Source organism: Crocodylus porosus, unplaced genomic scaffold (genome assembly GCF_001723895.1).
Source record: "Crocodylus porosus isolate Cpor-Errol unplaced genomic scaffold, CroPor_comp1, whole genome shotgun sequence".
Taxonomy (NCBI): Eukaryota; Metazoa; Chordata; order Crocodylia; family Crocodylidae; genus Crocodylus; species Crocodylus porosus.
Genome location: NW_017728912.1, coordinates 31,006,000 through 31,029,874, shown reverse-complemented (window position 1 = coordinate 31,029,874; position 23,875 = coordinate 31,006,000). Strand labels below are relative to the sequence as shown.

The 23,875-nt window shown below is 42.5% G+C and overlaps 1 long non-coding RNA gene across 1 annotated transcript in view; it reads left to right on the top strand.

The window, feature by feature from the left end:
• LOC109309574 overlaps window positions 1–12,755 on the top strand; it is a 23,778-nt gene extending 11,023 nt beyond the window's left edge. Inside the window, exon 3 of the long non-coding RNA XR_002100975.1 lies at window positions 12,637–12,755. This is a non-coding gene — a long non-coding RNA (uncharacterized LOC109309574). The remainder of the gene's footprint in view (window positions 1–12,636) is intronic.
• The last annotated feature ends 11,120 nt before the right edge of the window (window positions 12,756–23,875 follow it).

The window sequence follows — 23,875 nt, the reverse complement described above, 5'->3', positions numbered from 1 at the left end:
GGCCTCCTCCCAGGGAGCGAGGAGTTAACCCCTTCCCACCATGAGCCCGCTTACCTCTGGCTGTGCTGGGGGTCGGCAGGGGGCTCCGCGGCTGCTGAGGGGGTGTCTGGGGGGCTTCGGGGGAGCGGCGGCGCAGCGGGCTTCATCCGCGCGTCTCCCACCGCTCCGGAGCCTAACTGAGCTTTTTTCTTTGAATCCTAACCTTAGTTTCCAGGATATCTACTATTCCCTCCAGCGTGGTGTCATCTGCAAACTTGCAGAAGGTTCGCTCCACCCCATCTTCCAGGTTGTTGATGAAGATAGTGAACAAAACCAGCCTTAGCACCAACCCCCGGGGCACTCCACTTGACACTGGCTGCCAACTAGATATCAAGACATTGACTACTACCCTCTAAACCTGATGATCCAGCCAGTTTTCTGTCCACCTTACGGTCCTTTCATCCAACCTGGACTTCCTGACTTCCTTGGCTTGCTTGCAAGAATGCTGTGGGAGACCATATCAAAAGCCTTGATGAAGTCAAGTTCTGCCACATCCATTGTTTTTCCTGCATCCGCAGAATCAGTCATCTAGTCTTATAAGGCTATCAGGTTGGTCAGGTATGACTTGCCTTTGGTGAATACAAGCTGACTGTTCCAATTCACCTTCTTCTCCTCCAGGAGCTTAGAAATGAATCCCTTGAGGAGCTGCTTCATGATTTTTCCAGGGACTAAGGTGACGCTGACCAGTCTGTAGTTCCCCATTCTCTTTCTTCCCTTTCTTAAAGATGGACACTCTATTTTCCCTTTTCCAATCATCCAGGACCTGTCCCGACTGCCATGAGTTTTCAGTGATGATGTTCAGTGGCTCTACGATCTCATCGGCCAACTCCCTCAGCACCTTTGGGTGCATTGCATCCAGCCCCATGGAATTGTACATGTCCAGTGTTTTTAAATAGTCCCTACCTATTCTTTTGCCAGTGTTGGCTGCATTCCTCCTCCCAAAACTGTGCTGTCAAGTGCAGTAGTCTGGGAGATGGTCCTGCCTGTGAAGACTGAGGTGAAAAAGGCATTGAGTACTACAGCCTTTTCTGCATCATCCACCACTAGGTTTTCTCCCACATTCAGTAAGGGACCCACACTTTCTCTGATCTTCCTCTTGTTATTGATACACTTGTAGAAACTCCTTTTGTTACCCTTCTTATCCCTTGCTAGTTACAACTCCAATTGTGCCTTAGCCTTCCTGATTTTATCCTTCCATGCCTGAGCAATACTCTTATACTTTTCCCTAGTTGTCTGTCCAAGTTTCTAGTCCTTCTAAACTTTCTTTTTGTGTTTTAGCTTACTGAAGAGCTCCCTCCTAAACCAAGCTGGTCTTCTCCCATACTTTCTAGTCTTCCTTTGTGTTGGGATGATTTGTATGCAGGGCTTCACTTGAACTTATAACTGCAACTATAAAAATATTTTTTTGCTAATAACCCTAGCTCCAAAAATAGATGCTAGTATTTTAGAGTTTGTGCAAGTGAAGAAGGCAAGTTTTTCCCAATTTACTAACTCTTATGACTACTGCTAGGTACACTGACCTTTCTCAGTGATGTGAACTGCCTGAAAATATTGCAGTAAGATGCTGTTATTCAGCCTTGTTTATTTGAAGAAGACCATATTAGAAATAGTTCCTGTAAACTGAAAATAATCTATGACATGATCAGTTTAATAGTTACTTTATACCCTGGATTAATATTCTCTGTCACAGTGGTGCATTGTCTTTGCAGTTCTTGTATTCTGAGTCCAGGTTACCTGTGGCATAAGTTTCAGCCATCCACAGGAACTGTTTCATTTAGGACTAGCCTATGCTAAAAAGTTTTGCCTCCCGAACTTTGAGTGTGCTCACACCCAAAGGCCCCCTCTAGGCAGCAGTTATACCACCTCTTCTGAATGCAGCAGAGTTCTGTCACCATCCAGTAGTGGGCAGTAGAGACATATAGATACTCCTCCACTTCCTGCCTGCTGCTGCAATCCCTTCAGCAGCTAAAGCCTTACAGGGATACTTTGTGTTCACGTGGCACAAGTGTATGAGGAGAGCTCCCAGATGTACATGGATGCACACATACTTTGAGGGCCTGGCACTGGGAGCTGTTGGTTGCCACCAGAACTTCAGCTGGCAGAAGCAGCTGAATATAGAGGCCTTACAATGCCTGCAGTGGTTTCCTTTAGAGCCACCTGGCAACCACAAATTGCCACAGACAGGGCACGTCTACACATGCAATTAATATGGCTGAATGAACTCCGGCACAGTGCATGCTGGAGTTTGTTCCCAGGCACTGTGTTTGCTTGTGTTCCTGGGACCACTGTATGCTGAGTGGGGGCAGAGCAGCCCCAGCTTGCAGGGGGCCTGAGGGGGTCAGTCTGCCAGCCCAGGGCTGCTCTGACCTGGCTAAATGTGCTGCAGAGGGGCTGGCTGGGGCATGAGGGGGCTGCAGTGTGGGGCTAGCTAGGAGGCAACTCCCATACTGAAGCACCCTTGTGCCCCAGACTGCCCTGTCAGCATTTACACATGCATTGTGGTGGAATAAAAAACTCTGCCATAGAATAGTACTTGTGCCTCACAGTACTATCTTATACGGAATTAATTAGTTTACTCTGCCCTAATAGCACCGCATGTGTAGACACTGACATTTTACTGTGGAGCTAATTAATCAGCTCTGCAGTAGATGTCTCATGTAAATGAGCCCACATAGTAGTCTGATCATCTCCCTCCCCATTTCTGACACATCCCACCACATCTCCATCCCTCTGCCAGACACTGTGAAAGGGACAGTGTGCTGTCATTATGCTAGTCATAAACTGCACAGGATTTTCAAATGGAGGTCATCAGCCCTATGATGTTCTGAATCAAGAGCACAGACTAGAGGCCAACATTTGATAGTTTGAGTTAGGCTCACTTTACTCCTACTTTCTGTGCCTTGCTGAAGTTAGTATGGTTAAGGGAAAGAGGTTGTACTTGGGCTGCTTTGGGAGGTAGCACTGGTAACCTCATGATTTAGGAATGCTTAACTATTCTAGTCTGCTGTCTTGGCAAACTGATCTGCTGTAATGAATTATGGATGTGTCTGCTTCTCTGAAAATATCTAATGAAACCAATTGAGTCTTCATTTCTGGTCTTTGGGTTTACTTGTGATAGATTAGGATTTCTTTGCCATGTTTTAAATATAATGTTCTTAGTATTTTTTATCCTTTACGTTTTACAAGATATTACCTGCACTTAAAGCAGGAAGGAGAGGGTTAAGATGAAAGAAAATAAAACCTGTGGCAACGGAATTGTTGACCCTCCTCTAAAAAAGAGTTTGAGGCTTTCTCTATATTAGCAGCTTTTTCTGGGACAAAAGAAAGCAAATATATAAAGAGTTAAGGCCCTATTATTGAACAATGGGGCATCTTGACACTGAAAGCAAAGCAGTGTGTAGGGCTCCGATCTGCATGTGACACAGAATGATCTGAATGGGACCAGTAACCAAAAGATGCTAAATCTTGGCACATGGTCAAAACTGACAATATCATAAGCAGCTTTGAATGGAACAAAATCAAAATCAGCACCATGCTGTTCAATTTAGCTGTCAATGGCCAAGACATTTAGCAGTGCTCTTTTAGTAGAGCAATTGGCTCTAACTCTGAATCAGCATTGGTCAGCTCTGTCTGGAGACTATAATATAAAATCTGAGCAAACTCAGTACATACAGGAATATAGCAAGGAAAGGAAACAAGAACAAGGGTTTGGCATTTAGTGACAATTAAAAAAATCAGCAGAAGTTCTCTTAGACAAGGAACAAGAGGCAAAATATACTTCAAATAATGAAAAAACTACCAACAGCCAGTTGTGAATTTACAATAGTAGCAATTTAGCCTGAAATAGAAGACATGATGCTAGAAGGAACTGGAGGGAATTGGGTCAGAAGAACAAATAGCTAGTTTGACCTTAAAAGTCAGCACATAAATATCATCTTTAAAAACCTTTAGAAAAGAAACATGACAAAAAAGAAGAAAAAGAACAAGAAAAAGTGCTATCCTGAAAGTCAATATGACCAACATTTTCCTTACACTTGAAAATTTTGTTTGAAGACAATCTACAGCAACTTAACCTTCCCCAAAATACCAAACTCAGTAAATGATAATTCAAGAGAGGCTTTTGACAAAAAATTGAAAACATTTGACAATCTCCACAAATTACAGAGTAATTCAAGATGTGTCTGCTGTACATAATATTTTTCTGATCTACGTGTATAATGTTAGTAATAGAAAGGCTAAATTACAAAATATTTTGTATCTTTAAAACATGTGGCATGGCACCCTGCTGTGCCTTGAGATCTTTTCAAGCGTGCTGCAGGGTGCTGTACAATGTTAGCACTGTTAGGTATGCAAACATGATTCACACAATAAACACTATGTTTTCACATAGGAATTCATAACATTAAAAACATTCTGTCTTGTTGTGGTCCTCCTGAGCCATTTACAACAGAAGAATTGCTCTACTATTTTTAACTTTAGTTAAACAAAAAGAATGAAAACTAAGAGCTGAATTTTCCAAGGGGCATCTTGAGTTCCATCAGAGCTGTGGGGAAATATTTATATGGATAACATTCTTTAATTTTCTGAATAGATAATTCAAATCCCATTAGACTTGATTGAAAAGGTCAACCTTTTTTGTTCTGATGTTTCTAAATAAAAATATTCAGAATTTTTCATTCTGGGAAAAATTTTTAGTATTGCAATTTTTTCAACCCAATTTGGGGGAAAAAAGGGTGAAATATTATAATTTCCTGTGGGAAGGACATTCTGATCAGTGCTAGAAGCAATGTATTCAAACAGCTGATATATAACACATTACTCTTGTTAATTGCAAACTACAGCTGTAGGGTGTAGCAGAGAGAACACAGAACTCAACCCTTGCTTTGATTAGTATATTGTTTCTGTATTCTCATTTGTTCCCTGTAGCAGGTTCAAGTCACAGGGGTGGCTATATGACACTTGCCTGGCTCTGTCTCTAAGGTTGCCCCTCCCCCCCCTTAACTGCTCACCTGCCATGCCTTGTTGTTACTTAAGTTAAGTAAGGGAGACTGCCTATGGGCCTTAGAGAGAGCCTGAGTCCAATCAATTCCTCACCGGGTCCCTCTTGGACCTCAGTAGTCTTAATCAATGAAACAGGTCTTCCTGGCAGTGGCCATGCCACCTGAAAGCTGCCTCTCTGGCAGCTTCTCCCTTTAAAGTGGCAGGCACACCACAGTGCCCTGCTACATTCCCAAAAAAACTTTGACAGTGCATCTGGGTGGCTTTGATGCAGTCTTTTGTTGTGGTGGTTCCTGTCTAATACAACTCAGTGGGCATGTTTACATGAAATGTTTTACTCAAGATTAAGACTAATTACTGCACAATGAAACTATGTGAGATGCTACAGGAGATGCTACTGTGCATTAGTGTCAGAAAAAAATGGGTAGGGACTCTACTGTGCAGTAACACCTGTTACTGTGCAGTTATTTAGTACTTGGTTATGTAAGTACTAAATGACTGTGCAGTAACAGCTGGGCAGGTCACTGCTTGTGTAGATGTGGCCAGTAATTGGCTCTAATCAGTAAATTTGCTACCTATAAATACAAGTAGCAAATTTACTCTCAATTACTTACTATGCAGTACCACATGTGTAGATGCCTGACTGAGAGCACATTTGCTCCCAGTCATCTGGGCAGCAGGGGAAAGGAGATTGCTCCCTGTCCCATGGAGCTGCAGGCTGCTGGGGTGGGCTCAGCCACTGAAGCCTGGGTGGGGACAATGTCCCCCTGCCCCAGCAGCATGGAACTCCCAACCCCAGCTCCACAATCATGGGAGTGGGGCTAGGAGATCCTTATCGCCAAGCCTGAGCTCCATGGTCATGCATGGGCTGGGAAAACCTTATCTCCTAGTGCCAGCTCCATGGTTGTGGGGCTGGCACTAATAGATTATTCTCCCCCATCATTGCCTCTACAGTCATAGAGCCTGGGCTGGGAGATCCTTTTCTCCCAGCACTGGCTCTATGGTCATAGGACTGGCGTGGATAGAGGTGAATCTCCCAGAGCCAGCTCTATAACCAAAGAGCTGTTGCTGGGAGATAAGGATCTCCCAGTGCTGGCCCCATGACTGCAGAGCTTGGGCTGGGAGATAAGGATTGCTAGCTTGGGACCTATGGCTATAGAGCTGAGGCTGGGAGAGAAGGATCTTCCAGCCCCTGCCCCATGACCATGGAGCTAGGGCTGGGAGATAAGAATCTCCCTTCCCCATCTCCATAAACATGATCACAGAGTGGGAGCTGGGAGTAGCCTGCTGCTGGGACAGAGGGGAATTGTACCCACTTCAGGTCCGGTGGCAGACCCCACCCTGGCAGCAAGCAGCTCTCAGGGTCATGAAGCAATGTCCCAGATCCTGCCAGGAGACAGCTGTATCCTGGCCTAGAGCTGCCCCTGGCTGCTGCAGAGGGCTGTTGCAGGGGTGGGAGTATGGGTGAGAGCAGATTGCTGCCATGAGCAGGAAATCTGCACCCAAGTCGCTACATGTGCCTGGGTCAGTTTACTCTAGAATAATTTACTCTAGAGTAAACTGATCCCACATTATTTGCATGTGTAGATGCGCCCAGTGAGGTACATATTAGGGGTGTGCTAAATGGCAATGTTCCATTTCAACCAGCATTTCAAAAGAACAGCATTCTGTTTTGAATTTTGTTTCAATTTGAAATAGCTGTTCCATTGAAACAGGGTTGAAATGGCGAAACTGTTTTGATGTTTTGCCCATAGGATATAATGGGGAAGGTCAAAGCAGCTTATAACTTTGTCATTTCTGGCCTGGTTTGGATGAAACTTGTGGAAATGGTATCCCCTTCTGAGAGCATGAAGTCTGCCAAGTTTCAAGGAGATAGGTGCAGGAGGTTCACAGAAACTGCACCCCAAAATCTTGAAAGCAAAACTTGTGTCACATGTATGTGTTGAGCCACAATGAGGTCAAAACTCTCAATCTGTGGCTATCTCTGGTTGGTTGTCTCTCTGTGGTCAGTCAGGACTCAGCCCCCGCCCCCTACTTTCTAGAGTACTTTGTTCTAGAGTAAACTCACCCTGGGCAGGCATATACTTGTGCCTCTGAGAGCACAGGTGCACCCCCTGTCAGGCCATGCTCCCTGTGTAGCCAGTGAGCAAGGGGGCAGGTGGGAGCACCAGTGCCTCCCCTGCGAGCACCAGCTGGGGAATGGGGCCACCAGCAAACGCGGCCATGCTACTTCCAAAAGTGGCTAGAAGCTCTGGAAGCAGTGCAGCTACTTTTACAGTGAATGAGATCAGCACCTGTGGGATTGGCTGCCAGAGGACTCCCCGCCACCCTGGCCAGCAGGATTGGCTGCCAGGAGACCCCATGCTAGTCACTGACCGGAGTCAAGGGTGGCACATGCCCCCCCAACTCAAGAGGCATGAGACACCCATGTACTTTCTACTTTGTCTCCTGGAGTTAATTGTTTTCTGCTAAGAAGAGAGAGAATGATGCCCCAGCCTGTAATCAAGAGAATACACTTTGCCTTAGCAGAACTGTTGGGCAACTGCTATCTGTGTAAAACCAGTCTAACCCCAGCTTGTCTGCTGAGGAAGCAGGATTTCAATGTCTGGAAATCCTCAAAACAAAGAACAGGAAAATGGATGTTAGAACTAGCATTGAAAACACTCAGATGTGGAGAGACTCAAGGAAGAAAAAAGAGGGACATTTTCTGAGGTAGCACTGTAGGGTGGTGGGCAGGCAAAGCTGAAAGAAGCTGGCTGCAAGGGCCAGAGAGAAAACTCCATGGTATGAAGCAGGTGCTATGAGCAGGAGGAGCAAGGTCCCGTACAAGGGACAGAGCACTGTGGAAGGATGATGTTCAGAAGTGGTGAAGAAGCTGAGGTGGAAATGGGATATGAGGGGAATTGTTTTGCCTGCATCTGTATATTCCTTGTGCTGTTTAAAATACATTGTGACTGCTTTAACAACCCTTCTTCAAGGTTTGTTCCTTACCTGTTTCAACTATAATGTTCAAGTAAAGTTAAGTCAGTCCCAAGGTCACTGTGACCATTGGGGCATCTTAGATGCTGTAACAACCTTCCTAGGTTAGTTGAGTTGTTTTACATTGTTAGTGATTTTTTGAGCAGAGTGACCTGGTAGCATCCATATCCTGTCCAGGTATGGATGGTCATTGGCTCACAGGGAGCTCATCTGCCCATCTTGTTTTTAGTCCTGCAGGGTGTCCGTCATAGGTGAAATGTAGGGAAGACATGGGGGCGGGGGGGCATATGCCCCGCCTGAGATTTGCCCTTGCCAGTTAGGGAGTTGGGGCACCAAGAGAGGCATTGGCCAGTGCTCCCCTGAGATTGGCACTGAGAGAAGCACCGGCAGCACTTCCAGTTTTACTGCTGGTGCTTCCAGTGTTGGCGATCAGCCGTTGGGACCGCTCCTTCCCCCCAGTCGGTGATCAGCTCCTGGTGCCCCCCCAGACTCAGGAGGCACCAGTCACCCATGGTGTCTGCACACTCTCCTCACCCAGGCTAGACCAGGTGGGGGCACAGATTTAGTTACGAACAACCCAACCATGGAACAGGCTGTGCCAGTTTACATGGTACCGGATAGCAGACCAAGTGAGGCCTGACCTGACAAGAACTATCATGTTCCCCTGACAGGATAAACCATATATCAGACTACTCATGAGGGTGGAGCTGAGAAGAGGGTGTACTTAACCTACTGGGAGTTGTGAGGGGTTCAGCACTAGCCTTGGAGTATGTGTAGCTGGACTATAGGGTTCCACTTCTGATTAGGGGACCTGACAAAACAAGCACAAACAGCCTAGAAGCTGAGGGAAAAGACAGTGCTTAGGGTGTGCCCAGGGCAAGGAGAGTTTGTCCCTAGTGCTGAGCCCCAAACACAATGATTCTGTAATTGTTCAACAGGAGGAACTTTGCCAGGGTGCTAAAAATCTTAAAATAGGCAAAATACTTCCAATTAGAGAAGCTGTAAAGACATGGCTGGTCCCTTGGCAGAGACTGGCAGCTAAAGCAGATACACAGAGACTGTTTTTGGCACCCATAGCTCTTCAGGGCATGGCAGGGGAATTTTGTCTCTGCACCAGACCTGAGGCAAACACGTAAACATGTCCTGAAGGTATACATTGCAAAAGTGGAGGCACTGTATGCACAGGGAAAAAGCTAGGAGCCTGCAGTTCACAGCTGAGTGAATGGCTAATGTTAGGTATGACAGCAGAGGTATGAAAGGGGAAGGCTGGGAAGAGGCCCCATCCCTTTCTCTGCATCAGTTATTTCTTGCCTGGCCTTATCCATACCCTTGTGAGAAGACCGGTTATCACAGGAGAAAACCATCCCTCTGCAGAGTGTGCATCCTAATTGTGGGCAACACACAGGTCCCTCTTGAACTCTTGAAATACAGAATTACTGTAAGCTTTATGCCCGTTCCATGATCAGGAATAAGTTTTACTCTAATACATTTAATGGTATAGTTTCTAAAAGAAATGGGAGCATGAGCGCTGCTGACTTTCAGTGGGACTTGTCTATGCCAAATGCCTTCAGTGCTTTTGAATATCTCCTTCCCACTATATCTTGCTGAAATGATAACACAAATTATAAACCATGCACTCAGCCATGGTTACACCTAGCTAATTTTAAGAACAGTCTTTTAGAAGGTCTCTGTCACCCACGCTTTTCTTTCTGGGTGCTTCTTACAGGTTCTCTTAAGTGGCCTTCTTGTGCCTTCACAAGCTATTTTCCTCTTTTGTGAAAGGATTTTCATGTATATTACAATCATTGTACATGTGATGATGACAATACAATTCTGGTCTCCTGAGGCCCCGCAGAGGGCATTGGCTCTCTTTCTGAAGGTGCTGCTCTTTTATTTCTCCCCCCCTGCTGTGAGGTAGCATTAATAGGTAATGCATGCTCTCAGAACTGTATTTTCACCTTCCATCTCTCACCACAAACAAAGTCCTACAAGGGCTAATATCTTTGTTGCATCATTATTTTTTAATTCTACAAAGACTATGCACATTTTCACAGTTCCCATTACAGATGCACTCCTGAAGTAAAGAGAATTTATATTTTCCCATCCATACTTCCTGAAATGCAACACAAACATTGTTCTGGCTTATCCCTTTAAGTGTTCAGTACTTGGAAACCAAGTCAAGGAACAAAAACACTGTAAAATGAGAATTCACCCTCTGCAGCTGAAATTATAAGTAATGAGATGCAAAACACCCCCCTCAAGTTACTGTATGGAGAGGAGACATTATCTTTGAGGAAACAATTCTCTCTTATATGTATATAAAATGAATATTCAAGTGCATATTATGCCAATAATTAGGACTGTTATTTTACAAGTTTTTCATTTTTTGGTACTTCTCTTAATAAAGGAAAAAAAACCTCTTCAGTTTGCATTTCCCATGGCAAAAGTTATATGAAATAGACAAAGAAGATATGGTATCTTTAATTAGAAACAAATCTCTACATGGAAATAATATTACAAGAGAGACCAAAAAACCACAGAGGCAGAGAAAATTAGAGTTGAGGTAGATCCTACGCATTTAAATCACCTCCTTAAGCCTCTTTATTGTTTTAGTACCCTGCCTCTCATATTAAAAGCTTCACTTTGCACAGGGAAAAACCTTTGTAGACAGGCAGTTCTTCAACTGATGGAGAGTTGGCATGAAAAGATGATGTTCAGGGCCATGTCACAAATTACACTTAGCATGTGTTAACTGCACTTAAACCGTGAGTGACCATGCATTCAAGCAGTAAAACATGGGCTAAGTGCACTCATATAGGAGCAAAGTTAAAACTTTTTTCACAAGAACTGTATCTCCTGATCATGTGACTAACACGTGTTCAGCTATCATCAGAAGTCTCTATGGAGATAATACGATCAATTTGCAGTTCTCATCAATTTGCAGTTTGTGACATCAGCCAGGGACTCTTCCTCTGCACCAAGTCACCAGGTGGGATGAAGAAAGCCACACATGTCAAGAGGAATGATCCTGGATCTTTCATTTCTCAGGTTCTTCCAGGATCAGGTTAAAAACTGGGTTTCCACTGCCTTGGAGGGTCCTCAGTCCTGGAATCACACTGGAACTGGTTCAAGACTCCAGTGCGGTGCTGGGCCTGGGACTGACAATCAACTGATTAATGGTCCCAGCCCTGGCACTACACAGGAGTCAGTTCAAGATTCTGGTGTGGTGCCATCGCTGGTGATGCCAATCAGTGAGCTGTGCATGTTAGACATTGTAGTAAACAATACCGTGCAATGGCTCACAACATATTCTAACTTTAATACTGAACAGATTTAATACGTACTAGCTATCCCTTGTGACAAGGCCCAGAATAAAGTACAAACATCACTGACCTTGCCTACAGCATCAGCTTCTGGAAGCATGTAATGAATTTAGGAAATGAGGTTGGGTAGAAACCTAGCCTACTGAAATCTGTATGATTCCAAGCATTCCCTTCCATGGGTTTGGGAATTTGCCTTGTCTCTACCCTCAGGTGCCTTCTCTCACTTCTGAGAGCTTTACTTTGCCAACTAAATGTTTTCTAAGCAAAAGTGGGCCAGATTATTAGGTGGTATAAACTGCTGTCACTCTACTGGTGTCAGTGGAACCAGGCCAGCAATGTCAGCTGGTGACTTAGTTGAGTGTTTGTTAATGGAATATACTTATGTACCTGGAAAAGGTACATGCTGTCTGAACTTCAAATATTTCCATTTGATATGATTGAAATGTTCATTTCTAGAACATGCAGTTCTCGGACACTGAATGCAATACACTAAAGGAAGCCACACACAATGAAAATGCAAGAATAGGGGGGAAAAAACAACTTGAAAAGCCTCTTGTCCTCAGACACACAAGACTCATTCTATGAACTGAGTGACTCCATCTCTTTCATACCACATTGGACCAATTTACTTTAATGTTCTCTGCTGACCATCATCAAATTATATTACTTATTATGGACTAGCTAATAACTTGGTTTAATCAGATTGCACTTTAGTTAACTGGCATATGAGGACAGCAATCAAACTCAAGAAACTGGCTTCCTATTCTTCTATTTCTCATAATGTCATGTAGGAAAATGTATGGCAAGCATTTTTGTGGATGATATCTTTTTTTTGGATAAACCACATGACTGGGATAGACTTAGACAAATTTTTAGGTATCCTAGGGGCCTTCCTCACATCTCTGGGAAAAAAGCAGATATGGCAGAGCTAAACAGCAAATGGAACAAGGGCTTGTGTAAAACGCCAGATACAAGTAAAAACAGGATATAAGAGAAACTATCAGGTAGTGAAAGGACAGGAGAAATGCAGTTGAAACCTGAGAAGTGGCAATGCAAGAGATTTTAAGAGGGTCATTATCATCTGTGAAGTATAAAATTTAGTGAATATTAGTTAGCTTACTTATTCTCATCCCATTACCTGGACTACCTTTTTGTTGTCACAGGTAGCCCCTCAATACAAAGATGACAGCTTTCTAGGAAATAGGGAAGTTATTGATGAGTCTGCAGATGACTGCGAAGGCTGATCCAAAATCCGCATGCTTGATTGCAGACATGGCATATCATTCCAGGAGAAAAGAGCCGATTCTGGTAATGTCAGGTCACAGCTCTTTGCCTTTGTCCCTCTCATCTATCTGCCTCTGTAGTGAGGTGAGTTTGTTAGAAATGATCAATGTCTTATCATACATCAAGGTGCCACTGGAGATGATTTTGTACTTAAGTCTCCCAGCTATTGGGAGCTAATATTGCATTTCTTCAGATTGACTTCAAAGGTGTCCTTGAATCTTCTTCTGCCCACCTCTAGAGAGATGACCATTTGTGAGCTGGATATATAACATCTGTTTTGGGAGTCAGTTGTAAGGCATCCTTATGACATATCCTGTCCAACAGAAGTGATGCTATATAAACATATCTGCAGTGCTGATGATGTTTGCTTGAGCCAGAAGGCTGGTGTTCATTCTTCTGTCTTTTCATTTGATAATATGGAGGATGATTACATTCCCAAACTTTCAGGTGTTTCTGATATTTCATCCAGGTTTCACACCTATTCAACAAGATCAGGATTACAACAGCTTGGTAGATTCAAAGTTTGGTTTGGGTCCTAATGTCACACTCATTGAAGACGCAATTTCATAGATGTCCAAGGGCAGCGTTGGCAGATTTTATACAGCACTGAATATTGTCATCTATCTTTACTTTTTGGGAAAGATGGCTACCCAAGTAAAATAAATACTCAACATTCTCCAAGAATTACCTTCTAATTATAATGATGAAGGAGCAGCTGTTTGGTTTGGGGTGGGTTGGTAAAGGATCTTGGGTTTCATGAAGCTAACAGTGAGTCAAAATATTTCATACACTTCACACAAGCAATCAAGAGTGACCTGGAGCTTTTCAGTTGAGTGACCACACACAGCACAACCTTCAGTGTCTTGCCAGTGTTGGTTATCTTGGATTTAGAACATAACCAGCTGAGGTCAAAGTTATGGTGTTGAAACATAATTGGTTGATATTAAGGTTATGTTAGGAGATTCCCATCCATGTGGTATAGAATGCTGAATCCAGATGGAAGTCTATAAGCAATGAGATGCAGAAAAAGTGCTACAGAGATGGAAAAGTGTGTTGGTGCAATCACACATCCTTGCTTAACTCCAGTTCTAATAGTGAAGGGGTCTGATTCTGGGCCATTGCTTAAGACAGTTGTTTTCATGCCATGAAGGAGTCTGATAATGGCAACAATTTTGGCAGATGTACAAATCTCATTAGGATCTTCCATAGAGCCTGGCTGTTGATTGAATTAAAGGCCTTAGTCCAGGGGGAGGCAAGGTCTGGGCTGAGGCCTAGATTGAGCCTGGGGTAGACTTCAATTCCCAGCACCCCTGCCCAGGAATCTGTGGCTCGTTTCCATGGAGACCCTAGCAGCAGCAGGCCATGACAGCATGGGGCCAGGGTTTCCATGGAGACTGGCTCTAGCAGTGCTGGCAGGGCAGCTGCTTGGTAGGGAGCTGCTTCAGGGCTGGGATCTCCTGACAGTGACAGCATCTGCAGATCTGTCATTTTGCCCACCCCTGTCTTAGTCAAATCAATGAAGGCCATGTCAAGATTTCGGTGTTGCTCGCAGCAGGGTTAACTGACTTGTTTATCCCTATTGACTTATTCAGCATACTCTTACCTCTCTCAGCAGTGTCCCCTCTCTCTATCCTTTCCTCCCCCTTCTCCTGTCCTCGTCTTTAAGTTCCTTTCTATTTAGAAGCCCTGCTTTCTACAAATGCTTTTATAAATCTGATGAACTAGGCTGTCACACACAAAAGTTCTGGAGAACTTAGTCTCTAAAGGTTCCACCACGCCTTGCCTTCTGTTTGACTTTGGACTAACATGGGTAGCTACTTCTCTCTCAGTTCTTACTCTAACTCCAGACCAGGCAAACTTTGTGGTTTTGCATTCTGCATTGTTCTACCTGCTGTCAGGAGTGCTAAGTGAGACTGCAACAGTTGGAAAACATCTGAATATCTCAATAGAAAGTTATTGTGAAGCCCACAAATCAGTTGATGAGTTCAAGGATACTTTCCAAGCCTACCATTTCTAAAGCTCAGAATGGAATGTGGATAGGACAAGTCTAAATTAGCAATAAAAATTGAATTTAAAATGTAAAAGATGAACACCAAGTACTTCTCAGAATATATACGTCCATGACATGGCGTTCTCAAAACGTATTTATTCCTTCTTTTGGGGTGGCTCATGTGAGTGGTTTCTTGGCAATACATTTGCTTACCTTTAAGTTATCTTTAATTTGTTTTCTAAACCTTGCATACAAAAAAGCCCTGCTTTCTGTATTTAAAATGGAATAAACAGAAATGCAGAGAAAATATCTATATATTTCTACTGGGAGAAATCAAGGAAATAGAACTGCACCTTAGGGACATTGTTTTTAAACTTGTATTCACTCATTTCCATATGACTTCTGCAGAGATATTAGACTCTGGCACTGAACACCTGAAAAGTTTATTTTGAGAAACTCATTGGCACAATGAATTCTTGTTTTAATACTCTCTCCAGGAGTACGGAGGTTTTAATTTCCATAATTTCTCATAGCAATGTCTAGATTTTAAAGTAGCTTGTAGTTTTTAATAGTAGTTATAATAATTAGCACATAATTTCTACTACTAACCCCATTTGTGAGTATGAAAATATGCAGACTAAGGGCATGGGGATACAAATGAATAAGTGTAAGGGAAAGGAAGCTAGAACTTTATTGCACATCAGCTGTGCCTGTGTGCACATTTTTACACCATTCTATGTGAAAGGTAATCTGCAATAGCCTGTCTTCAAGGAAAGAGGACCAAAGTGACATGGTTTAGCTTTTCATCTTTTCATCATGGGACAAGAGTGTATACACAGGCAGTTGACATGGAAGAGCTAGCATATGGTAAAGTTGTGCTTGCATACCTATACCCTAATAAGCCAAAAGAGTAGTAGTACTCAAGTAGTATATAAAATAAACTATTGTCACATTCATACTGAGGAGAATGATTTTGTCCTCCTTGGGAGTATTGGTTAGTTTGTGGTCATGGTTGGAGTAGAACTGTCTGTAGACATCATCAACATCAAGCATTGGGACATAAGCAGTGATGACAGTGGCATACTGGTTGTTGCTGAGCTTAAGATGAAGGGTCATATGAGGTTCTTAATGCCCACAGGGAGCTCCGTAAGTTGACTGATAAGCTGATTCTTGATGCTGAAGCCATTGCTGTGAATGTTTGCATCCTAGGCTATTTTTGCCTTCTAGAAAAAGGCATAGCCCCTACCCTCTTTCATCAGTTGACTCTCATCTGGTCATCTTGCTTCACTCAAAGCTGCAATGTAGATGTTGTATCTCACTAGTTACCTAGAGATGATGGCAGTTCTTCTTTTAGTCACTTGTTGTCTTGGCTGTCCATCAAGGTGTGGACATTCCATGTTGCAAAAATCATTTTATTCTTAAAATGGTTTAAACCACAGAGAAAATGATCATTCTCCTTAGTGACTTCAATGCCAGTCAGACATGACCTGGAACTCTGAAGTTGCACCATTGGGAAGGAAGGACTAGGGAAAGCTAGCTCCAATGGCATCCTTCTCCTGAGCACATGTGCAGATCATAGTTTTGTCATCATGAACACCATCTTCAGAAAGTGCAACAAGTGCAAATGTGCAGAGCATGGTTTTGTCATCATGAACAGCATCTTCAGACAGTGCAACAAATCTTCAGATAGCTCCCAGTGCTGGAGATGGCCTTACTCTAAACACTGGCACCTCCTCAACTATGTTCTTGTTAGAGCCCATGATAAAATGGATGTCTGTATCATGCACGTAATGTGAAGAACCAACAACTGCTACACAGATCACAGTTTTGTTAGATCCATTATGAACATCCAGCTTGCTCCAAAACACCAAAAGCAGCCAAAGACAATGCAAAGGAATCCCAAGATTTGAAGATCTGTACGGGTCTCCAACAGTATCTCCATGAGAAGCTCTCTGCTCTGTCCACAAATCAAGGCAACATTAAGGAACTCTTGAAGTGGTTTAGAGGCACCATCTATATGGCCTGTGCTAAAGCCATTGTCTATACCACCCACTGACACCAAGACTAGCTCTATGGGAGTGATACCTATATCCAAGCCCTTCTAAACTGGAAGAGAAGAACTCATTCTGCTTGACAAGATGGCACATCATTTCAGGAGAAGGAGATGTATCAGCTCCTCAAAGCCAAAGCTCAAAGGAGGATCTGGGAAATCAAAAATCAGTGGCGGCAAATCCAAGGAGATCCAGCTGTATGCTGACAAACATGACATGCATAGTTTTTTTTCAGGCAATGAAAGCCATCTCCAGGCCAACTTTCCATAGTCCTACTTACCTGCCATTTCAGGATGGCTTGACACTCTTTAAAAACAATGAATTTACCCAAGCTAGATGGGAAGTGCAATTTGGAACACTCCCAAACTACGAGTCAACTGTAGTGGTTACCACTATTAAGTCTATCCTTCAACACCCTAAAAGGGGAACCCTCATCCACCTTCATATCTTAGAAAAAGTTTGGCATGCTATCAAATATGTATGCGGGAACTACTGAGGTATCATCCTGCTGCCAAAATCTCAGTGTGGTTTCAGGCCATCCTGTGAGGCAATTGACATGATCTTTGTTGCCTGCCAGGTCCAAGAAAAGTGTCAGGAACAACATCAGGACCTGTATATGGCCTTCATCACCTTACTAAGGCCTTTGATTCCATCAGTAATGAAGCTTTGTGGAAAGTACTGGCCAGGTTTGGATGTCCTGAAGAGTAAATCAAGGTCCTGAGGCTTCTCCACAACCAGATGATTGCAACTGTTCTGTGTAGCAGATTGGAGACAGATCTGTCATCCAAACTGGGGGTCAAGCAAACTGGGGTCAATCCATTTTTTGATAGTCATCTTGGTTCTCATTAAGGACTACCTTACTTCTAGAATTGACATTGAATACTGAACAGATGAAGGGCTCTTCAATCTGGGACATTTACACTTGAAGACCAAAATACACAAAACAACCACCCTTGACCTTCAATATGCTGATGGCTGCACCATCTCTGTGCACACTGAGGAAAACCTCCAGACCATGCTGGATCTTTTTGGAGAAGGCTACCAAACTCTAGGCCTCTCTCTCAACATCAAGAAGACTAAAGTGCTCTATCAGCCTGCCCTGGGCCATGAATATGACCCTCTCCCCAAACTGCTATTGAGAGAAAGATCCTGGACTTAGCTGAACACTTATATCTCAATTACTACCTCTCTCAGAAAGTGAACATTGATGAAAACATCCAGCACAGGATCCAGTGTGTAAGTGGCTCCTTCGTGAAACTGTTTCAGTGTGTCTTTATTCACCAGGATTTCCAGAAAGACATGAAGATTCAAGTCTGCAATACAGTCATCATTCCCACCCTCCTCTACAGATATGAAATGTGGGTGACCGACCTTTGTCATCTCAAGAGACTGGAGAAGCATCACCAATGATACCACTGGAAAATCCTCCACATCAAATGGGAAGATTGCCAAACAAGTGCCAGCATCTTTGTTGAAGCCAATGTTACTAGCATTGACTCAGTGATCCTCAGGCAACAACTTCACTGGACTGGACATTGTGTGTGGATGCTGGATTCCTGACTCCCAAAACAAGTGCTTTACTGCCAGCTAAGTAATAACCTGGGACCTCATGGTGGCCAGAGGAAATGTTACGAGGGTACATTGAAGGCATACCTGAAGAAAATAGATGCTACATCAGAAGTTGGGAGAAGCAAGCTGCTTACTCACTTCAGTGGCATCACAACCTCAACTGAGTAGCAGTCGATTTTGCGGTAAAGCATCTTGTCCTCAGAGCAGAGAAGAAACAGTGGAGGAAGGAAAAGAAGAAAAATTCCATTCTACTGTTCCCTGAGGAAAGACCTCCGACTTTTGGGGACAGATCTATGGAGTCTTAGGTCACCTTAAGGTGTCTCAGTGAGCTGTGCTAGAAATCATCCTCGAATCAAGGGTTTTGCCACCATTGCTGACATTCATAGTGGTATATAAAAGATGGGAACAGATTTTTAAAACTTGGAGCCTAGGCTTCTCTACTCTTTTAGGCACCACAATTTGAAAAATTCCTAGGATGCAACAGTTCTCAGAGGATGGGGAAGAGTGATTTTTGAAGAAACTGAATTCCCTTCGCTCCCTTTCCCCCTTCCCAGTCTGAGAACAGCTTGAGGCTGAAAGACCGTACAGACACAAATTACAGAAGGCGCTATGTTTTGAAATGTCTTTACCTGACTTCCTTTGCAGTAAGGGTACAGATTTTTACCCGACTGGCCATTTTTGAAGTGGTCTGCAGCCATGCACTTGTATTTGGTCATGGCTATAGGCCTCTTCCTGTGGTCAGATTGGGCAAAAATTGTCACTTCTGTCTGTGCCTCCAATGCCCATATCTCACTGATTTAGGTTTGGAAAACTTAACACCCTTAGGACTCTTTAAACATTGCAACCAAAAGGAGAGGCTGGATGATCAGAAAAGTTCAGAATACAGTTACTTATGTAGGAACTGAAGTTTGGGCTTCTCTTTTGAAAACCTTGATTCATGCATTACTAATTATAAACTATAAAATTTTGCACTAAATAGTGTGATTCCTCATTGTAACTCTTCTCCATAGATATTTGAGTGTTCAGCATTCAGGCAGCTTCTTGATTTTCCTCCCCATGCACAGGTATAAAAAAACAAGAATCAGAAAAATAAAGGCAGGCATTAGTACTTGGCTATTGTTTATGTTGTATATTCTTGCACAAACTTTAATTAAGCAAATAAGTATTTCACTGGCTCTGTTAATTAGATAATAACGTCACTTTTAATTGTCTTGAATGGAGACAATTGCTACAAAAAAATGAAACAGTTGCTCCAGCAGCTAACTGCTGTGACCTGAGCAGACATATTCCTTAAATACAGGAAAAAATGTGGAATTGAATGATGCAAGCAATATAATAAATCAGGGTTCCTTAATTCTGAAAGCACATATGGAGGATGTTGGAGCAACAGGTAACATTTTTTATAAACATGCCCCTGATTACCCTAAGTTAAATCATAAGAGGACGTCAAATGAAATAATGGGAAACACTGTGATGGTGCAGATAAGATATGTCAGTTAATAGTTTTAACAGAGTTCAAATAACTGTGGCCAAGCCATTGGTTTAGAAAGAACTACCCTTCCCAAGGCTTCCAGCCTAGGATCAAATAGGATTCTAACATTTAAAGAGACTTGGATGAATGGGTTGCCTTTACCTAAACTGGGGGAGACATATTTGTGAAATGTGTTAGCAAGTGCATGGGTGTGAATTCAGCATGTACTGAAGTGGCTTTCCCTTGTATGGATAAAAGCCATGTGATAGAAACATGCCAGCAGTTTTTTAAGAGTCTAGCCAATTCTCTTCAGCTGAGTTTCATTTCCAATATAGCATTAATTTAGCTTTGCATTTAAGGATAGGAAGCCTGCTGAAAACATCTGTAAGGCACGGTAAGCACCTCACTTGATTGCAGTAGTAGGGGGTCTCATCCCTGAAATTGGCATTAAGAGACGTGATTCTTAAGACTTGGTCCCTAGTGTTCTTGTTTTTTCCAGATTATAACTTTTCAGTAATTTGGAGGATAACATTAATTGATGTTTAACACATTAAAACACCTTTTTCTCTCTAGCACTACAATTACTTTGCCAGTGGTTTGCTTGCTTTTGATTTTGTGTCTTTTCAAAGCTTTCCCCCTCACCTCCAAGGTGCATCTTTAAGAAAATCACCCTTTTCAGTAGCCCCACAGATGTTCACATTAATTGCTGTCAGTTAATTAACAACAGATTCAGAAAAGTTCTTCATTGTTATGGCTCGAAAATAAGCAAATGCTAATACAGAGAAAAACCTGTTTCATGTCTCCAAAGCAAAATGCACTGGACTAGATGTAGAAAGCTCACTGTCAAGCAGTCTGGTGTGGTGAACAGGGTCCCTGGTGGCTGTCTGGAGAACTGGGTTCTATTCTTGACTGCCATTTGACCTTCAGCGAGTCCCTTCACTTTCTGATCTACTCCAACACTTTGTCATTAAAATGTAAAAATTTGGGGGCGTGGATGTTCTCTTAGTACAGTATCTTTTTGTAGTGATCCTACAAAATAAGACCTGATCATGATCAGAACGTCTAAGGAGCACTGAAATGCATGAATAAGATTCTCCAGCATTCCCTGGTGTGCAGCATCACCATGAGCAACTCCTCCATAACTAAAAAGTACTGCACTAAGGAAAGACATAGGCAGTTAGCCAAGTTAGTCTGAAGTCAAGTAGAAGGTAGACAAGGGTAACACCTTAAAATTAACTGGTTCAGAGTGGCATGAACTTTTGTAGGTAACAATCTACTTTCAACAGCATCAGACAAAGTAGACTGTCACTTGCAAAATCTCATGCCCCCTCTAAACCAGTTAGTCTCTAATGTGAGACACCCCCTCTCCTGATCCAGGGAAACTGTCCAACCAACTAGTTTATAAGTTAGTCTGGGTGGGGGAACTTTCTACCCCACCTGCTTCAGAAGCTGAGCCTCTGGGAAGAAAGGACTGGAAGGGTCATGAACCTAAAGTGAGAGGGAGATGGGGAAAGAGACCATACAAAATGGAGCGTGTATTAATTTGTGTATGAGTGGATAGGATGTTTAGCTAAGGGCATGGGTTCCAGACCCTGCTCCCAAATTATTTTTATTTTTTAAAGAAAGTATGTTTAATTCAAAATGCATAAACAGGCCAGGAAGCAGGGATTGGAGTTGAAACCCAGGCATCCCCATGCCCCACCTGAGAACCTTAACCACACAGCTATGGTCTTTCTGTGTTGTGGTTCTTCCTCCTAGTCCCAGGACTCTTGCATCCCTTTCTGCACAGTGGCATTATCCATCCAGGAGGCCAGAAAAAGAAAACAAATGTTTGTTTGTTTTTTAAATAAGGCTAGTATGGGGAAAATAGTGCATCAGAAAAGGCTTTCATGTAAAAAAAAAAGTGAATGATATGGAAATTTGAGTTACAGCACAACTTCAAACACTCTTTTCTGTGTCATACCAAACATTTCCAAAAACTCTGCCTAAGCTAGAAATGTGACATAAAAAATTCAGTAGAATCAAATTCTTTTCAGGGAAGTTGGGTGTCAGGGGATTGAAAAGCAGACTGAACATGGGGAACTGACTTAAGAGGTGATAATAGAGTAGCTCTCATCTTCCTTCTCTATTATAAACAAAAAAACCCCCCAAACTAAAAAACTCTGGATAATAGCATTAACCTGTAACAGAAGTAAGAAAAAATATTATTGCTAAATTCAGTCTTTAATTATTGCTCACCACCTCAAAATGCCCCAAGAACAGTGACTTGAGAAGGGAGTCCAGTTAGCTGCTTATATCTTTGACTGGGCTACCATATGTTCCTTGTAGTACTGTCAATTCTGGAGCTGTGGCTGTCATGTGAAACTGATGCATTACTTTTCAATCCACAAAAGGGGCTTCTGCAAGGGGAGAGAGGAACAATTTTTTCAGTAGTTGGAACAAATTCATCTTTTATAAAGCATTCATAACCCCCTATTGTGAAAGCAAAAGAAAGGCCAGATTCCAAGCAATGCATGCAGCTCATGCAGGTAAAATGTTTGTTTTACAGTTCCAAGGGTTCTCTTCTAATTTCAGAAATATAAAAAGACCTGTAAGAAGACTTAGTAATTCAATCACTTGAGGCAAATTGATAGCTCATGCTCAGATAAGACCAAGAGTTGCTGGATCATAAAAGCGTTAAATATAATTTCAATAGCCTACTACTACTGTGCAGTAGCATGTCATGTAAAAAAAATGGTGTTAATAGGCTACTGTGCAGTAGCATTAAGCTACTGTGCAGTAGCATCACTAAAAAGGCATTCACTGGCACTAATGTGCAGTAGCCCTGGGTACTGTGCATTGATGTGATACTTGGTTACATATGTACTAAACTTAATGTGCAGTAACTACAGTGCATTAGTGAATATGTATATATGTCCAATATGATCATATTATTCTCCTCTATATCTATTGACATTGCAGCAGTTAAATTAATCCCAACCCTGATTATGAATCCTGTTATGGAATAGATCAAGACATTAAATCATCAGTGTGGATACATTGGGGCTATTCTTTAGAGGGAGTAAATAGTTCAGAAGAACAATGTTGCATAGTTTCTATGATACAGACAAGTGTGCTGCTCCTTGGGAATCAATCCATGGGAGCAGCCTTCCCGATTTACACTGCAAACCAGATCTGAATTATTCTCAAAGGCACCTGAGTACAGCATGGAAGTTAGGTACCCAAGCCACAAAGAGATTAATTTTGAATTCCACTCCAACAGATGCACTCCACTTAAATGCTTAGATTCCTGAGGAACCCCCATTTTAGCCCAAAAGCTAAATGGGCTGGATAATCTGTGTGCTCAGCTGCAATCCTCATTGATACCTAAAATCTAAGTTCCTGGTTCCATGGGAGCCACAGAGCACCACTTCTGATTGTTTGAAGCTGACAGAATGCAGTATCTGTACAAAACACAGTCACTGGAGAGAAGAGGAAAAAGAACCACTCAGCTTTTGCCCAAAAGCCTAATGATTAGAGTACTTGCCCAGGAAGCAAGTTTGGACTGTTTAAATTGGTTTAAACTGTCTTGGTTTTAATTGAGTTTTGACCACTGGCTTTTTCAAACAATGCTTTGTCAAAAGTTTGGCCAACTTACGAAAATGTGTATCATTACTTATAAAGGCTATATAAATAGTTCGTAAGAAATTAGAGCTGGAAGTGACTTCATGAGATCATCTAGTTGAGTCCCTTGCTCAAGGCAGGAGCCTCCCTGACTAAACTATTCTAGCCAAGTTTCTGTCTATCTGACTCCTGAAAATTTCCATGGATGGAGATTCCATGTAAATATATTAAAAGTAATTGAATTGTCCAACTGAGATAAAGTTCTTCATAGGTATGGGGCAAGGTTAAAAGAAAATTAATACTTCCTGGGCATATCTACACAAGATGCTAAATGCACAGTAGACTAATTTCTACTGCACATCAGCATGTGACAGCAAGAGCTGTGCTACTGCGCTAATGTGCAGTAGAATTAGTCTACTATGCATTAGCATCACTAAAAAGACATGTGCCAGTCAGTTACTGCACATTCAGTTAGTACCTGTTACAGGTACTAAACTTAATGTGCAGTAATAATGGCACATTAATGTGAATGAAACATGCCCTCTCTGTTTAAAGAATGATATATAGA